Genomic DNA, 15,271 nt, shown 5'->3' with positions numbered 1-15,271 from the left:
TCATTTAAACTACTATTGATTATGGAAAAATTCTGGTCCCTGTTACTAAGACATCTACAATTGAATTGGTAAAATCCACATAGGACAATTGGACAATGACACAAGGCAATATGGGATCTGGTCTAAGTAAACACCTATTATGGGTTCTGAAGGAGAACCCATTGAGATGGCAACGTTGTGCTTCCAAACAGGGCTGGTAATCTGCTTCAACACACCGTGGAAAGGTTGTGCTTAACTACACCTGCTCGCTTAGAAAAAAAAAACAAACACTGCCCGCTGGGAACCCAGCCTGAATTTATTTGCCGACTTCCATGCCTCTATGTGTGTCTTCATCTGTTGGGGTTGGAGGCTCCCCGGCCTGCCTCCCTCTCTGTTTCTATCACTTCCCTTATCTTGAAATAGCCATGACCATTGGAGAACTAGATTTCCCTTCTCCCCTCTTCTACATCCACCACCAACTCATATTAATTTGTTGAGGAAAAACATTAGAGAAGATAGAATCAGAAGAAAACATATCTACCTCTTACTAAAAGGGTTAAGAGGGTTCTTAATAAGTAGTCCAGGTCTTGACCTGAAGGATTTTGCTAAGAGCTACTGTACAAGATCCAACCTCCTTCCCTTTACTGGTGTCCCCAATACCTCATGTGGGTTTTTCTGTAGCCAAATATTTTTCCAGACCAACATTGGATTACATGGCTGCAGACCTTGGGATTCAAAAGGGAAAGACGAAACCTTCACAGCAACTTGGAGTTTCTTTCAAGGGGAATTTTCATTACAGAATGTTTTGTTTTAACTGGTAATTAAAGGTGCGCAAAACACTCCTGCAGGAACGGCTTTTCCTCCTCTCCAACCTGTCCCTCCAAGAGAAACAGGCACAGGCAGGGCCACGAGGCCTGCCCTCCTCTCTAGAGATAACTGCTCCTGAGAGTTTACGGTCTGGTCCACTTCAGTTTCTCATGTGTCACCTTTCTAGGGGCTGCAAGGCCCAGAGATCTGGACACAGGCCAAGAAGTCAAGAACTGTTGAAGCCGCAGTCTCCACTCTCCTACTGACACCAGAGACCACCCAGCCCAGCCACACCATATGGCCTCTTGTTTTCCTGATGTATGAGGTGGGTAGAACGCTTTTCCCCCAAAAGAGGACTCCAAGGGATCAATTAGTTAAAATCTGTAAACATGTAGCATTATAATTACGATTCCGGCTTCTAGTCGAAATGAAACTGGCCAAAAGGAAAGAAAATACTGACACTGCCTCTGAGGGCAGCTGCCACTGCTTTTCCGGTATTTCCAGTCTGGTTGGTTGAAGAATGTCTTGGATCAGCTCAGCGCTTGGATCAGCTCAGAGCTGTGCCTGCCCCATTTGAAGATAAGGAGGCCAAAAACCCAACTGAGCCCTGGACATAACTAGGCCATGGGAGTTTACACCATTTGCTGTAGCAAACGCTGGGCCTCTCAATAGGTTACAATGTGTCTAAGGCAGGGCCCTAAACCTTCAGGTTGTTTAGGAATTGACAGGTTGTGTAGATGGCCAGTAAACAGATTTTTGGTTTCTAAAGTGTGAGTCTAAAAGCAGTGCTGCTGGGCCAGGCGCAGGTGACTCATGCCTGTAATCCCAGCACTTTGGGAGGCCGAGGCGGGCAGATTACGAGGTCAGGAGTTCGAGACTAGCTTGGCCAACACTGTGAAACACCGTCTCTACTAAAAATACAAAAATTAGCTGGGTGTGGTGGTGCGTGCCTGTAGTCCCAGCCACTAGGGAGGCTGAGGCAGAAGAATCACTTGAAGCCGGGAGGCAGAGGTTGCAGTGAGCAGAGATCGGGCCACTGCACTCCATCCTGGCAACAGAGTGAGACCCAGTCTCAAAAATAAAGAAAGAAATAAAAATAAAAGCAATGCTACTAAGACATCTGCGGCTGTCAGGGAGAAGGAATTTCTGTGTGGGACAGGCAGCACTCCCTCTCAACAGGGACTCTGCCCCCCACCATATGTATCTTCTCCATAGGAGTCCTTCAATAAATGCCTCAGCCAACAATCACTGCTCCCCTTCTCTGGGCCAAAAATTTTCATCCCATTCCAACTCCTTCTCCCCTGTAGCCAACACCACCTCCAAACATCTACCCTTCTCCTAAGTTAGCCCAAAGCAACACAAAGAGCCACACCTACTTTCCATTCCCAGTTGCGTTCTCCCGCCTGTGGTTTCCGGTCTGAGCTCCTCCCAATATGGCGGACACCAGAAGTGCTTTGACGGCCGGTGGGTGGCCATCTCCACCTGTAGCGCTAAGGCCGCCTCCTGCTCAACCAAAGAGAGTCAGAACACAGCACAATACACACCACAGCCATACCCAGGGCCAGGTGGAGACAGGATAATAATTTGACACTGTTTAAACTGGTGGTTTTGAAAATATTTGTTCAGTATTTACCTAGAGGAAAGGCTGAGTACTCTAAATAAATAAAGGAAAGGCCCAGCAGGAAGAAAGGGCCAAGGGGGAGCAACCTCAGCCGCTTCTTTACCTCCAGATTTATTTTTTGCCTCAAACTTGCAGCCTCCTCTCAGCAAAACAAAAGTCCCACAATTAAGGACGCCTACCGACCCACAGGACAATGTCCTGAAGCCGGCCCCTCAAGGTATAACTCCTCACTCCAGAACCTTCCATCTCCCACACTGCTTCTGCCAAGGGGAGTTCTGGAAAAGACCATTGTCTCTCCAACTTAGGACTGTTTTCAGTGATGTTGCAGACATTTAGCTGGCCCACCCTGGCTAACAGAAACCTTGGTGATTTCTTCCCGAGTGCAGTGGCCTCAGTGCTCCAGTGTCCCTGTAGAGGGTGGCTCTGTGCTTGCTTGCCCTCTGCCCACTACTCCTGGCTCTCCTGGGCCCCCCAACGCATCTGTCAGATAGGCCATGACATGGAAGGACTGCGTGCTCTATAGGTCTTTATAAGCTTAATTCCGGCTTCCTACCCTAATACTCTTTTCAAATCCCCTCGGTCATCTCTCCCAGCCTTGCAGTGCTGTTAATGATGCCTGATAGGCTTCTGAAGGATTTCCACCTGTCCTTAAACTTCACCCTCTGCTTCCTCCATCATTTCCATGAAGGCAACTTGAGCTGCCTGAAAAGTAGCCTTTCGACACTTGGCATAATATTCTTCCTTTGTCTCTCTAGGGCAAGTCTAGAACAGTCACTCAAACACCTTTTACCTGTAACTGTGAGTCAAAACTGTTCCCTAGAACGTGAAATGAGTGGCAGAAAGGAAGACCACAGTGGAGTAAACAATGCATTTTGAAGAACACACTCAACTCAGGACAGCACTGAAAATACTCTTCGGCAAAGAGCATTTGTAATATAGTGTAACGTGCCAAGGGCTCCAAAGGCAGTCTCCTTCCCCAGCTATCCCTGACTGAGAGCGCAGAGTGTGATATGCGTGTGTGTGTGTGTACACATATATGTGTGTATATTTTTATTTATGTGTATATATGTGGTAATTATATACAACTTTTAAGAAAAGTATTTCTGAGACCAATGGTATCATAATGAATCAGCATTGTGCAGCGTGGAATTGAACAGGAAATGTGTGTGTCCCATTTGTAAATGTTAACAGTGCTACTGGCTCCCAAGACACAAGACACTCCCTCTACTTACAAACCAGGGCCAGGAAAACTTTTTCTTTTTTTGAGATGGGGTCTTACTCTGTCACCCAAGCTGGAGTGCAGTGGCACAATCCCAGCTCACTGCAACCTCTGCCTCCCAGGTTCAAGTGATTCTCCCGCCTCAGCCTCCCAAGTAGCTGGGATTACAGGTGCGTGCCACCACACCCAACTAATTTTTGTATTTGTAGTAGACACGGGACTCCACCACATTGGCCAGGCTGGTCTCAAACTTCTGACCTTAGGTGATCCACTCACTTTGGCCTCTCAAAGTGCTGGGATTACAGGTGTGAGCCACCACACCTGGTCAACCATTTTTTACTGAAGCAACCAAACCCAATTTCCCTCCCTCTCATTCCATTTTCACATAGTAATTAAACACGCGGTTGCCTCTGGGCTTTCTCACCTGGTGATGGCCACGACCCCTGGAAGCCTTGGCTCCTCTGCCACATGTTCCTCTGGGTTTTATGGGGTCCCCAAGGCTCGTCACTAGAAGATATACACAGCCATGGGTTGAGAGCACACTGGGAGTTGTGTGTTTTTTCCTTGTCAACGTCCCTGGAGCTTGAGGGCAACTACTATTTTGTGCAGCTGCTTGTGTCAGGTTATGTCTTCGGCTGACTGATATTTAGTGCCATTGCCTGTAGCGCCTTTTTTTAAAGAGGGGGCATCTCATTCTGCTGCCTAGCCTGGAGTACAGTGGTGTGATCATAGCTCACTGCAGCCTCGAGCTCCTGGGCTCATGTAGCCCTTCTGCCTCAGCCTCCTGAGTAGCTGGAACTGCAGGCACACACCACCATGCTCAGGTAATTTTTTATTTTTATTTTTTTAGAGACAGGGTCTTTTATGTTGCCCAGGCTGGTCTCAAACTCCGGGCCTCAAGGGATCCTCCTGCGTTGGCCTCCCAAAACACTGGGATTATAGGTGTGAGCCACTGCACCTGGCCTCATGTAACTCTTGATGCTCTGCAATAGATACCTTGATCCATATTAAATTCATCCATTTTACTTTTTAAAAAGTCAGACCACATACAAGGGTATGAAGTTAAAAAATGAAAGTCCTCCCCAACCTTGACCCTTAACCCTTGGCTCCACCCCCAGACGTGATCGCTGTGAACAGCTTTTTGTGCAGCCCTCAGAAGTTCTCTCTGCATGATAGAAATGCATTTGTTCTTTCTTTTTTTTCTTTTTTTCTTTTTTCTTTTTTTTTTTTTTTTTTTTGAGACAAAGTCCCGGTCTTTCACCCAGGCTGCAGTAAAGTGGTCCAATCTCGACTCTCTGCAACCTCCACCCCCTGGGTTCAAACGATTCTCCTGCCTCAGCCTCCCAAGTAGCTGGGATTACAGACGTCCACCACCACACCCAGCTAATTTTTGTATTTTTAGTACAGTTGGGGTTTTGCCATGTTGGCCAGGCTGGTCTTGAGCTTCGGACCTCGGGTGATCCACTGGCCTCGGCCTCCCAAAGTGCTGGGATTACAGGCATGAGCCACCGTACCTGGCCGCATTTGTTCTTTTTATACAAATAGGATCATGCTGTACACACTGCACTTCAACTTGCTTCCTTCACTTAACATTGTATCTTGGAACTCTTTGCATATTAGTAACTGCAGAAGCATTTAATCTTTTAACGGTGCATACTAATCGGTATTGATGTACCGTAGTTAATATAAGTAATCTCTTATAAAGGACATTTAGATTTTATACTGTTTTATTCTCTCAGAAAGAGCCAGAGAGTATTGAATCCTGTATTATTTGTGTCTTTGCTTACTTTAGGAGTATAACTGGGGAATGAATTTCTAGCAGAGAAATAGCTGAGTTGAAGAGTATTCACAGTTTACATTTTGATAGATATTACCAAGTGGATATCCAAAAAAGGCACTGACAGTATGCTAGTGTAACAGATCATTTTTCAGAGAAGCAAAAAAGCCAGCTCACAGTTATCCATAAATGGAAGTCCACAGTGCCTTACGCCTCCCCTCCATCCAAGCCGGCTGACTTTGGGTGGATCAAACCAGGAAGGGGTTAACAATGGACCTCTCTGTGTGTTTCTCTTCTGAAGCTAAATATGTCAGACTTGGGCAGTTCTGAGTGGTTTTGCATTTTCTTTTCACTGTAACCACCTGAGTTTCTCTTGTCCCAAGGTCAATGCTAGGCTGATTGTCTATACATTGGGCAGGGGAGCTGCTGGGAGTAGCAATGGTGGAATCTCTGAGCCTTTGCAGAAATGGTAGGTTCTGGTGAGCTGCTGACTGTGGGTTCAGAGGCTGGGACTCCCTGAGGTGTTCTGTTCTTTGGATTTCTTTTTACCTCTCCAGTCATCCTGTCCTTTACCATCAAAGTGCTCCTGTTCTTCAGCCCTTTCTTACCTATTTTGTGTACTAGAACATTATTCAGGGGTGTGATGGGTTCATCGTCCTGAAATTGGCCCCTCCAGCAGCTTGGGGTGGGCTCTCTGCAGTGCTTCAAAAGCTATCTGGGCTGAAGGGCTATTTTTAAAAAAATTCCAGTCTATTATGGACCAATACTTTTGTAAAACACTAAAAGAATTGAATTACTGGAAAAATGAAATATGAAACGAAGACATATGAAATACTATCCCAGTTTCTTTTTATTAGATTTAGCAGATGTGAAACTGTTTAAATTTGTTATATAAGTTTTGAGATACTTATTCTCCATTTCTGTTCTCATATAGTGGAGATTGTAAGAGTTTGAGAAGCATTGCTCTAAGCATGTCTCTGGAAGCTTCATGGGCTTCCTTTTGGCCCTAAAGCTTGTATCGTTTTGCTGAAAAAGTGATTCTCACCCAGCAGGGAAAATCTTCCAGATTTTCAGCCAGGGAGGACCTGGGTCAATGCCCAGGGTTAACACTGGGCTTGGCTTCAAGCTCAGGGCACAGTCCTATCAGCCCAGATTTTCTTTTCTACCCAGCTTTTCCTGTCGCTGGGAGCGGTGACTCGTGAGTACAGGGTACCATGATCTGCTGTCTTCAGATCAGAAGATGTCATACTCTTTCCTTCAAGTTTTATTATTTCATTGAAGTCAACATCAGCCTTCCTATCGGTGTTACCGTCCCTTCTCTATAACCCACTGCAGGCTAGTCATGAGTTACACGCAAAATGTGAAATTTGGGGATGTGGCTAAAAGGGAAGCAACTGTTTTCTATCAAGTCATTAAAACTTTTCAATTTCCTTTTAAAATAATTTTACACTTCATAAGATACTTCGGATAGGTCTTAACACAGAGAAGGAATGAGCCACAACCCCCTACAGTATGAGGTGGTTAAAATATCTTTTGTCTTTAAAGGGGGTGAATTATTTCCATTTTAAATCCTTGGAGAAAATTGGCTTTCAGGTTGCCTTTCGGAACCTAAAGTAGCAGATCACAGCGGCATCTAGTGGAAACTAATAGTATAACAGTTGGCGTATACTAAGCAGAAAAAGCAAATACAGTAATTTCAAAATATTGTATTTTTTCTTGTTTTTAACTTTTTTCTGAGACAGGCTTGAGTGCAGTGACACGATCCTAACTCACTGCAGCATCAAACTTCTAGGCTCAAGTGATCCTCTTACCTCAGCCTCACAAGTAGCTGGGACTACAGGCATGCACCACCATGCCCAGGTAATTTTTTTATTTTTACATACAGATGGGATTTTGCTATGTTGCCCAGGCTAGTCTTGAACACCTGGCTTCAAGTGATCTTCCCACTTTGGCCTCCCAAAGCACTGGTGTTACAAGCGCGAGCCACCACGTCTGGCCTTTTTAACATTTTTGAAGTTAGGGTGTGACATATACTAGATAGCATGTCATAATTTAATGAATTTATTTTCATTATCAGTGATACTACATCTTACAATTGATGGCGTCTTAATTTCATCAAAATATAATTTTTCATATAAAACTTTGTAGGATGCCATTCATTCAGTAATTCAGTCATATTTATCGAGCATCTACTTATACCTGGAAGCTAATGACTCATTGTATGTATTGCATTCATTGCATATATTTTAGTGGCATTATATTTAAAACTCCTGATTGTAATGCATAATGTGTAGACCTTTATACATTAATGCATTGATATTAATCAGACCTAACTCCATTAATTTAAAAATCCGTTCTTGGCTGGTGTATTAGTTCATTTTCATACTGCTGATAAAGACATACCCAAGACTGGGCAGTTTACAAAGGAAAGAGATTTAATGGAGAACTCACAGTTCCATGTGGCTGCGGAAGCTTCGCAATCATGGTGGAAGGCAAAGAGGAGCAAGACATGTCTTACATGGATGGCAACAGGCAAAGAGAGAGCTTGTGCAAGGAAACTCCCATTTTTAAAACCATCAGATCTCCCGAGACTTATTCACTATCACGAAAACAGCGTGAGAAAAACCTGCCCCCATGATTCAATTACCTCCCACTAAGTCCCTCCCACAACACATGGGAATTCAAGATGAGATTTGGGTGAGGACACAGCCAAACCATATTAGCCGGGCCTGGTGGCTCACGCCTGTAATCCTAACACTTTGGGAGGGCAAGGCAGGCAGATCACTTGAGGTCAGGAGCTCGAGACCAGCCTGGGCAACATGATGAAACTCTGTCTCTACTAAAAATACAAAAATTAGCACGGCATGGTGGTACACACCTGTCATCTCAGCTACTTGGGAGGCTGAGGCAGGAGAATCGCTTGAACCTAGGAGGCAGAAGTTGCAGTGAGCTGAGATTGTGCCACTGCACTCCAGCCTGGGCAAGTGAGTCTATCTCAAAAAACAAAAAAATCCATTCTTGTCTAAACCCAGTAGTTCTCAATGCTGGCTGCATGTTAGAACCGTCTGTACAGTTTTCTAAACCATCAGTTCTCAGACCACACTTCTCAGAGATCTGAATTAATTGGTCTCAGAGTGGGGCCCATGCATTAAGAATTTTTCAAAGCTTCCCAAGTGATCTAGTGTGTAGCCTAGGTTGAGAACATTTTCCCTCCTTTAGATCAGATGGATTCAAGATTACATAGATGTTTTAGTAGTTGGGAAATATAAGTGTTTTGTTTTATAGTAGACAACTCGTATTTTTATTACTATTATATTTATGAATGCAAAGAAACTCTATCTATTAAAGCATTAGTGGATAACGTTGAAACCATGATATTTGAGGAAATATTGGCTCCTAAAGACATCCATGTCAAATACTGTACAATTTGCATTTGATTCTTACACACCCAACATTATTTGAAGTGAACACCATAAGATCAGGAATGCTGATGAAGTGTAAAACAGTAGCTGTAAAGTTTACAAGATGTCTGAGTAACATGAAGCCTCTCAAGTGATGTCTATGCACTGAAAGAAAGCAATCTAAGATATCGTTTCCTCGGAATATCCTTTTCATGGCTGTAAGTGAACTCTGCTAATTTCAGGACAGACCTCTAAGCATACTACAGAGATGGCATAATGCCCTTGTCCCCCCAGCTGGTGCAGTAGTATAATGTGATACCACATCAGACCTCAGCTGGCATAAGAATAGTATTTCATGGGAGCCAGCTTGCAGAAGAAAGGACCTTGTTCATTTCTGGGCCCTACCTCTTGCTAACTTTGTAATCTTGGACAAGTTACTAAACTCATCAAATCTCTTGTTTCCCAGTATGCACAATTCAGATAATAATTCTGAGGTTCAGCTCTTGTGGATGTTGGAGTTAATCATAGGTAAAAACATAATGCTCCTCATGATGGTTCCCTCTGACTGTTTTTGGCTCATTGTGGTGTGTTCCAGAATATTCAAGAAAGAATAGCACCATTAACCCCTTCCATCCTGCCTCTTCCAACCTCTACAAACTAGTGTGCAGGGTTTGGGCACTGTCTGTGTTTAAACAATAGCTTAATGCCTTTTGGGTTCCTTAGATTTGATTTTTTTTAAAAACGGGCTTTTCAAATTCATAAGACTTTCCATCCAGTGTTTCCTGTGGCCTAGTAACAAGATCCTAAAATATGTTCACTTTTGTCTCCCTCCTGCCAGCAAAAGCAACCCCTCTCGAGGGTCAGGGGCTGGCTGGGAGCCTGGGATGTGTTCAACTAGAGAGGACCATAGGTCCTTTAATTTAGGGCCAGGCTGCTGAAAAGAGACTAACAGAGCCTCCCAGTCGCCACCCATCGCTGGGTTGAACATGTGAGTTTGAAGTCAGGGGGTGGCATCCACGTCAAAGCAGCAGAAGATCTCGAAGGAAAACAGGAGGAAGGAGATCTTCAAGGAGGAGATTTAGGAGCTTTCAGGCTTGTTCCCTAAAGCCCATAAGTTCCAGTTCAGTTTCACAGTCTCAGGCCCAAGTGTCCCACTGACTTCAGGGGGACCTTGTCTGTGCTCTTTGAATGTGACCTGCCCTGGGTCAGATGACCATCTCCATGTCCCAAAGGTCAACCAAAGGTCAGATTTTACCTGGTTTCTACCACTCACGCTAGTGTAACCCAATCATGGTCTCACTTTTCTAAAAAAAAAAAAAAAAAAAAAAAAGCGAGATATTGACAGAAACTCCCATTAATAATGTATTTTAATGCCCTACAGATGTGGCAATATAAACAGGTAGCTTTCTTTGCTCTTCATGTTGCTGATATAAACTGGGCAGATACATTTCAAGCAAATGGGGCTTGATGTGGGTGAAATCTTTCAGCCCTCAGACAAGCCATCATCCTTTCCTCTTCCAAGGCAGAGAAGGAAAGATGAAGGTGACACTGAAGGGTTCAGGATGAGGCAGGCCATTAGCCAGGCAGGCAGCAACCACATCGCCAAGAAGACCTGCTGCTGAGCTGTGCCCCCAGGTGTTAGCTGGGCCACCTAGGGCTGCTGATTTAAGCTCTCCGAGTTTTCTTTCTCATCATTAAATGCGATCTAATCATATCCCCTGCATAGAGTTCTGTGCAGATGAAATGAAGTGATGGAAATGAAGTGGCTGGCACAGTGATAACGAGTCTTCTTAAAATATAAGGTGGTGTCTATTTGAAACTCAAGAGTAAACATGAAAAAGAATCGGCAACTTCCTATTGAAAGTGAGTTGACTTTGTTAAAAGAAAAGAAAATGTGTAAGCAAAGAAGGAGCTAAAGAACGGAATGTATCAGCCGGGCACGATGGTGCGCGCCTGTAATCCCAGTACTTTGGGAGGCTGAGGCAGGCAGATCACTTGAGGTAAGGAGTTCAAGATCAACCTGGCCAACATGGCGAAACCTCGTCTCTACTAAAAATACAAAAATTAGCCTGGTGTGGTGGTACACATCTGTCGTCCCAGCTACTTGGGAGGCCGAGGCAGGAGAATTGCTTGAACCCAGGAGGCAGAGGTTGCAGTGAGCCGAGATTGCTCCACTGCACTCCAGCCTGGGCAACAGAACAAGACTCTATCTAAAATTAATAATAATAATAATGGAATGTATCTCCTTCCTGGGAAATTATCCTCCAAACCCTGTGGTTGGTCAGCAGGACATGTCACTGTCTGAGACATCACTGTTCCTTGGGCTGCAGTAACAGGTCTGAGGCTGCAAAGTCTGCAGTGGCCTCGTGCCCAGCCTGACCTCAGGCGAGCTCCTGGCTGAGAGGGCGGGTCCAGGGAAGCCCGACCCAGCCCTCCCAATGTTTCATTTCATTGCACACTGCCTGATTTCTGCGGGGTCTGGTGTTAGGCTCCTGGATATGGGGCCGTGTGCTAACTTGCCATAAACAGACTAAAAAGGGGGAACTTTGCAGCTACGCCAAGTCAAACACCACAGTGAAAACCTGGCCTGAGTTGCCCCAGGGTGTTTCCAAAAGCAAAGCAAACATTATAAATGAACAACATGCTCTAATTCTCCACCTCGCGGGACTCACGTTGGGAGACATGTAGACTCTGTGTGCGCGGCTGGGGCTGGCTTCTGGGCCCAGTACTGCCCCCGGGGTTGCTCCGGAGAACCCCTGATTTTCTCCACCAGCCCCCTGATGCTGTGAGAACATTGCTCGTCATCAGGAGATGACAGCAGCCCTGGTGGCAGCGTTGATCATCTAAGGAGCAATAAATCCCTGCTGGCTTTGCCCAGCTGGCTCCATGAGCTAGAATATGTCACTCGATTTGTCTTTGGCTCTGTAGTCCAAGAATCGGTATTTATTGTCTACGTGTCTAAATCAGGGAATCTCAACCTCAAAATGCATAAGAGTCACATGGATTGGAACAGGGGCTGACATAAAAGCACAGATTCCTAACCTCCCCTCCTGAATTTCTGATTCGGTAGGTCTGGGTGGGGGCCCTGGAATGGACGTTGCAACAAGCCCCTTGCAACAACTGTAGAGACTCTAAACAGAGATAAGCCACTATGTTCTAATCTTGATCACTTTGTACTAATAGCCTCAATGCACTCAATCCCTCACTAATAACTCTTCTGTAGGAACCCAGTCCATAAAACAAAAAGGCTGTGTGTATGCAGGTTTCAAGTGAAAAACTTGGGAGGCTGAGGCAGGAGAATTGCTGAAACCCGGGAAGCAGAGGTTGCAGTGAGCTGAGATCACACCACTGCATTCCAGCCTGGGGGGACAGAGTGAGACCAAAAAACAAACAAACAAATGAAAAAAACCTTGGAGAAAGCTGAAGTCCATGGCCCCGTTCACATCAAAGTTCTGAAGGTCAGTTTCCCAGCAGTTGCACGGTTCATTGTCCCCGCCAAACCGATGTGTGCTCTGGGCTTATTTCTTGAGTCCTGTGGTCAATGATATCATCTCTCTACTCCTCCTTCAATGGAATTTCCTAAGATGCAACCCCAGAAAGTTTACCCTTCTGTCGTATCAGTGATTGTCACGTGCCCTGCAACTGGCCAAATTAGAAAATAAAGGTGCTTCATCCAGGTGGATAGAGTGCAAGAAGGCACCCCCATCTGGGTGGCTGAATTACAAAAAATACCCTTGCTGAGCGAACCACCTAGACAAAAGAGACAAGTTCCTGGCAACTCAAACAGGGACCAAGGCTTGGTTGGATTTCAGCCCCCACGAGGGCCCCTCAGTGGCCACCTTCATGCAGGGCTGATGGTGTCCAGGCAAACGCAGCCAGTGGAGCCTAAACCTGAACCGAGACTGGTTTTCCCGTGTCTGTATAGGAGTTGAAGGCCAGCTGAGAGGTGCCCCCACCTTTCTGTAGGCTGCTGTCTGCCACAGCCAGTTCCTATGTGCATTTTTTCTGGGGTGGAAGGGAAGAGAGCTTAGCCATCGGTCCTACCCAGTTCCACGTCCCCATCGCCTGCAACAGTGCTCAGTTTATAGAGGCTTATACTCACAGCATGTCTGCTGATATTAAGTGCATGTATCCAATCCGAGACTGGAAATCTCTTATTTTATTCAACCAACCTGCTGCTGTGCAAGTATTTTTCCCACCAGTTGGTCTACTGGTCTTTCACAGCTAAATCCAGACAAGACATGTAAAATACAAGTTCATGTATATCTTCCAGGACCAGAGAAAAGGCATTATTAGTATTATTATTTTACTTTTCTTCTATTTCCACTCACAATTGTCCTGGCTCACAAACGCATCTTCCTGTCTGGGCGCAGTGGCTCATGCCTATAATCCTAGCAATTAGGGAGGCCGAGGCAGGTGGACTGCCTGAGGTCAGGAGTTCGAGACTAGCCTGGCCAATATGGCAAAATCCCGTCTCTACTAAGAATACAAAATTAGCTGGGTGTGGTGGCAGGTGCCTGTAATCCCAGCTACTCATGAGGCTGAGACAGGAGAATCGCTTGAACCCAAGAAGTGGAGATTGCAGTGAGCCAAGATTGCACCACTGTACTCTAGCCTGGGCAACAGAGCAAGACTCCATCTCGAAAAAAAGAAAAAGCACCTTCCTCTTCCTGACAACAGCGTCACCCTGTGCTGTCACCACCAGTGGCCAAGACACAGTTTAGTGGCTAAGACTGAGACTGAAGAGCTAAGGAAAGTAGCAAAGGAAATTAAACCACAGCCCTCACGGGGCAGCCCCCGCAGGTGCCCCCACGCAGCCCCCCGGAATAACACTAAAGCTACCGGCCAAGGACCAGGAGCGCGGCTCCTAACTCATTGCTTTGAGGGTGGATCATGCAGGTATCTCAAGGTTGTTGGGACCTGGGCGGGGGCAGTAAGGGGGCAGTGACAGATGTGACCTGTGGACGGGAAAGGTGTCTTGGCTAAACGGTGATGAAATAAGGAGTGATTTCTGGGCTTCATTCCGGCTTTCCCAGGCTTAGGTCAGGACTTTACGATGATTTGTGCAAAACCTTTGAAGTTGGATATTTTCTCAGCTCATTTGGGGCCTGCTGGAGTTTGCTGAAAGATAAGAGTTATTGGAGATATGAAAGATCCATTTGGGCCGGGCGTGGTGGCTCAAGCCTGTAATCCCAGCACTTTGGGAGGCCGAGACGGGCGGATCACGAGGTCAGGAGATCGAGACCATCCTGGCTAACCCGGTGAAACCCCGTCTCTACTAAAAAAAATACAAAAAACTAGCCGGGTGAGGTGGCGGGCGCCTGTAATCCCAGCTACTCGGGAGGCTGAGGCAGGAGAATGGCGTAAAACCCGGGAGGCAGAGCTTGCAGTGAGCTGAGATCCGGCCACTGCATTCCAGCCTGGGCGACAGAGCGAGACTCCGTCTCAAAAAAAAAAAAAAAAAAAAAAAAAAGATCCATATGAAAGGAAGGGAAAAGAACACAGACCCTGAACCCCTTCCTGTTGGAAAGCAAAGAGAGCCTGTGTGACTGCCGCCTCTCTTCCTTCCTTCCTTCCTTCCTCTGCTTTCTTCTCCATTGGCTGGGAGAGCATCCTGAGTGATTTGCAAGCATTTGCTTTCAGGCGTCCATGTCATCTGATTTAGACTAGAAATGGGGAGCAGGGGATGCTCGGTGGAGACACCCTGGGAACCTCTTGTGCCTAAATCTCCTGCCTGGTTCTACATTTGGAGGAATTTGTCCCTAGAAGAAAGGTTCTAAATCATTTCATATAGAGCACAGGCTCTAGAAACCCTGAATTTTTTTGAAACAAGGTCTCACTCTGTCTCCCTAACTGGGGTGCAGCGGTGTGATCATGGCTCACTGCAGCCTCAACCTCCTGGGCTCAAGAGATCCTTCCACCTCAGCCTCCCAAGTGCCTGGGACCACAGGTGTGCACCACCATGCCCGGCTAATTTTTGTATTTTTTTGTAGAGATGGGGTTTCACTATGTTGCCCAGGCTGGTCTCAAACTCCTGGACTCAAATGATCCTCCCTCCTCGGCTTACCAAAGTGCTAGAATTACAGGCATTTTGGGAGCCACCGCACCTGGCAGAAACCCTGGTTTTTATAACACAGTATATTAGCATCCTAGGGCAGCTATAACAAAGCACTTCAAATTAGGTGGCTTAAAACAACTGAAACTTACTCCCAATTCTGGAAGCCAGAATTCTGAAATCAAGGTGCCGGGAGGACCATGCTGTCTCTGAAGGTCTAGAGAAGAAAGCTTCCTTGCCCCTTCCAGCTTCCGGTGGGGTCTGGCCATCCCCGGCATTCCCTGCCCTACAGCTGCAATCTACGCCTCAGTCTTCACATACCCTCTTCCCCCTGGGTCTCCCCTGCTCTTATAAGGACACCAGTAGCATTGGTGTAGGGCCCACCCTAATCCACTGTGACCTCATCTTAACT

General features: G+C 46.0%; 1 protein-coding gene across 2 annotated transcripts in view; it reads left to right on the top strand.

Annotated features, from left to right (window-relative positions):
* Nucleotides 1-973: 973 nt before the first annotated feature.
* LOC105472660 (claudin 14) overlaps nt 974-15,271 on the top strand; it is a 46,900-nt gene continuing 32,602 nt past the window's right edge. Inside the window, exon 1 of one of the 2 annotated variants that reach the window (XM_011726120.2) lies at nt 974-1,111. The gene's annotated coding sequence lies outside the window, so the exon portion shown is untranslated. The remainder of the gene's footprint in view (nt 1,112-15,271) is intronic. The other variant, XM_011726116.3, reaches the window with a different exon arrangement.

Source organism: Macaca nemestrina, chromosome 4 (assembly GCF_043159975.1).
Source record: "Macaca nemestrina isolate mMacNem1 chromosome 4, mMacNem.hap1, whole genome shotgun sequence".
NCBI lineage: Eukaryota > Metazoa > Chordata > Mammalia > Primates > Cercopithecidae > Macaca > Macaca nemestrina.
The sequence above is the reverse complement of the archived record's forward strand: the minus strand, read 5'-3'. Positions and strand labels throughout refer to the sequence as shown.